The following is a 4,223-nucleotide window of genomic DNA, read 5'->3' as shown; positions in this document are numbered from 1 at the left end:
AGCTCCGGAGCAGGGGCTCAGACCAGGATAAATTGTTTGCTCGCCCTCAGTTCACTCTTTTGTTCATCTCAACCCAGCACTCCAGTGTGTCCTGCTCTGTGTGCGTCTTTGAGTTAACGTAAGTCATCCATCACTTTAATCATCACTTTAATGACCCTCACTATGACTTTTGTGATGTTTATCAGTTTGTAGAGTAGCTCTGCCATCATGTGTAAAGTTAAGGTCTTTGTTGGTTTGGTGTGTTGGAGTCCCATGTGAGAGATGATTAGGTGATGTTGGTTGACTTGGGATGTCAAGTATTGTTTAGTTGTACCTTTATATAGCCATATGATTTCAGTTTATTGTTCAAATGTCAATTGGTTTGTTTGTGAGTTGGGATCTGTACTGATTTACCCCATTTCACGGATTACTCCATTTTCTGTTTGTTTCCTCTTTGATGCAGCACACATACAAGTAAAGAACAAATGAACAGATGAATTGAAACTCAAATAAAGTTAACTTGTGTTGCACCGAAACCTGCCATCTCCGTGTCATCACTCCATACCATTGAGCCTTCTGACCGAGGCTCTGTCTGCTCGCCACACACTCACTCTACCTCGACCCACATCGCCCCCTACAGTTCCTTCAGTTGGGTTGTGGAGGTTAGCATACTAGAATAGAATACTGTTAAGAATACTGTTGGGTTGTGGAGGTTGGCACACTATAACGTTACAGCTACTAGTCAGGACTTGTCGTGCAAGGCAAGTATAACTGTATAATTATAGGCTGTTCATCTTGACTCCAACACAGAACCCACCCCCACCCCCTTCACCTACCACCACAAATACAATTCCATTCTGTGGGAAACACTGCCTTCCATTATCAGACCCTTCATCTTATCCATGACAAATGCATAGTCCTGTAGAATAGAGTATTGTTAGAATACTATTGAGTTGTGGAGATTAGCGCACTAGAATACTACTGTTAGAATACTGTTGGGTTGTGGAGGTTAGCACACTAGAATAGGGTATTGTTAGAATACTATTAGGTTGTGGAGGTTAGCACACTATAATGTTACAGCACAGGGTAATCCTAATTTTATGCATCAAATTTATTCCAATCCAACTCAAAAGTTTTGAACAACACAAAGTGAAGGTTTTATCCAGATCAAAACCAAGAATAGATTATGTGATCTAATCCAATTTCAGGATCCTTGTTTCCCTTTGAATAACCCATTTTCAAGATTTGATCCAATCCGATAGCCGAAATCCGGTAACTGAAATCCGATCTTTTTGTTTTTTGAACAATTGTGCCCAAACAATCAAAGCATATGTAAAACTAAAAAGCTATGCTACCTCATGTTCGTTTTGCTCGGACCCCGTAAATCACCGCTTGCGGTTATATTTATTATTATATGCAATGGAAGTCAATGGCAGCCCATAGAACCGTCTGGTAAAAAAGTTGGGAAATTTGGCACCCTAATTGGGGACGGTCCCATGATTCATGCGACACCAACAGGCCAAAGTTGGAAGTGTGTTCACTCACGTAACTTTTGACCCGTAGGTCCGATTTTCAAATGTCAGGTATCGTGGAATCCTTGGACCAAGCCGAGTTCAACGCACCCTATGACGTCATTTTCCGCCATTTTAGATTTCATCAAAAACACTTAAAATGTATCAGGGGTCACATACTTTCTCTGATTCCCACCAAATTTTACACAGATCATCTTAAGCCTCACAAAAGTTATCACTTTTCGTCTTCGGAAGTATTACCGTTCGCCCGTAACAGCCAATCAAAATTTGCGGCGAAGCTGCCAAACAGGAAGTGAGCTCATATCTCAGCAACCCTTGCATTTATCAAAGCCAAGCCATGAACTCGGGACCCAATCAGGGGGACGCTCAAGAAATCTGGTGACCTTTTACCTCTAGGGGGCGCTGTAATTAAGAATCATGCCTTTTGGCCTGTAGCAGCAGTTTTGCTTAGAATTAAAATGCACTAGTGGTGTCTGGTAGTACTGTTGAATGTCCTTAGGCCGACCCAAGCCAATTTGTGATGTCATCATAATTGATTCGGCCGCCATATTGGATTTAATCAAAAACACATACAAGTTTTCGCAGGTCACAAATTTCAACGGATCCTCACCAAAATTGGCAGAGACCATCTTCAGACCATGCCTTATCAGTGCATTGCTTTTTGGAACATTTGACAGTAGCATTCGGCTGTAACAGCCAATCGAAACTTGCTGCGAAGCCGTCAAACAGGAAGTGAGCTCATATCTCAGCAACCCTTGCATTTATCAAAGCCAAAATTGGTGCATGGACTCAGGACCCAATCAGGGGGACGCTCAAGAAATTTGGTGACCTTTGACCTCTAAGGGGCTCTGTAATTGGCAAAAATGTATTTTGGCCTGTAGTTGCTGCATTATTCTGCAGTGGAGGTCAATGGCAGCCCATAGAACCGTCTGGTTCATCCTGATGATGCACAAATAATTTGGTGACCTTTGACCTCTATGGGGGCATTGAAATCACAGCAAGCATGATCATATCTCAATCGATCTTTTATTTTTGATGTGAAACTGATACAGCGAGTTCCATTCAATTAATTCTAATGCGTGCGTGCAAGGGTGGGGCAGGGTGGGACGGGCAGGGGTGATTGCGGCGGTGAGTTGGCTGTTTGAGGGGGCAGCGACACTCAGCCCTGGTTCAGCCACACAAAATCAGTTATGTTTTGATGTGAAACTTGACCTTGTAACTCAGCCAATCTTGGGTTGTTTTGCATGGAACTTGCTGTGACTGCTTAATTCTATATGCCTGATGCCACGGCATTGAGTTGCATGGCAAATCTGGCCTGCTGAACTGCCTGCTTGGCCCCCACATTGCTGCTTGCAGCTATATTTATTATTATTTTTCCCGTCTCCCTAATTTTTTGTCAGCCCTAGCGCCTAGGCCCTTTGAGACAGAGACACCGTTCCAACTTTAAAACGTCCGGTTAGTACCGGTGTAAGTTGGTCGCGAAGATGACGTCAGGTGGGCGTGCCGTTCGTCCACCATATTGAATTGAACAGAAAGCTAATCTAAATTTTCACAGGTCACAAATTTGATCCGAACACCACGAAACTTGACGTACATTATCCTTGGACCAAGCCTCACAAAAGTTACCGGAAGGATTTTTGATTTTCGAAAGCGTTTGCCCGTCACAGCCAAACGAAATCGGCGGCGAAGCTCCGAAACAGGAAGTCGTCCATATCTCAGGAACACTGTCACATATCGATACCAAATTTTGTATATGAACTGGGGACTCCAATGTGAGGGTGCATAAGCTAAAAAAAAAAGAAATATTCCAAAAGCTTCCATTATTTCGCAAACCACCCACAAGTATTTGGTAACTCTCACCATTCACCTTCCAAGTATGCTCAATGCCACTGGGCAGCCACAATGTTTCCGGGCAACCTTGCACACTCATGAAATCCTTGCTCTGCCATGGGATAGTATGGACTTACTAACTGAAATAGCAGGGAGAACAGTAGCTATATATAGCTTACATAATAGAGTTGTTTTCACATTGACGGTATTCAAATTAAAATTTTCATTATTGTTAAATATCAGGATGGGAGAGTATTATTAAAAATGTTACAAGTATGCAAATTCATATGTTTATGGGAAATTAGGTTTTACTGGGTTGTTTTGTTGTAAAGACATGCAAGGCATTCTGGGCCGTAATTAACAGTGGTCGGCAGCACTCCATAGGCTACGTATTAATATGAATAGGTGTTTCTGTAAACCTAGGGACAATAAACAGCTATCTCTGTTACAAAAACGAGCTGGTAATCGCTCATTGAAGAGGGAACTATGATAAAAAGATTGTTTTCCTAAAAGCATGGAGTTGACGAAAGAATAAGCAGGCAATGTCACGTTAATGTTAAATAGACTAGAATGCTACATGTGAACGCTAGGTGGCAACGTTGTATTACATTTCACTAGTGTACTTGAAATACGGTGTGAGCTTCACAAGTAAGGAAGGTGCAAATATTATGTAATTTATCATGGGAAATTATTGGAAATGTTATTTCTTGTTTATTCTAATTGCAAACCACACACATCCATTCGTAATCACACGTACACATTTAATACTGGAAGACTGTCATTTCGTTTATTTGATGTTGCTTAGCAACGGGGACAGACTTCAGAGCAAAGATTCTAGAACAGAGCTTCAGAGAGACACATTTTGAGTTCGTGGCCAAGTAC

This window comes from Alosa sapidissima, chromosome 10, assembly GCF_018492685.1.
Source record: "Alosa sapidissima isolate fAloSap1 chromosome 10, fAloSap1.pri, whole genome shotgun sequence".
Classification (NCBI taxonomy): Eukaryota; Metazoa; Chordata; class Actinopteri; order Clupeiformes; family Clupeidae; genus Alosa; species Alosa sapidissima.
This window is presented reverse-complemented; position numbering follows the sequence as displayed.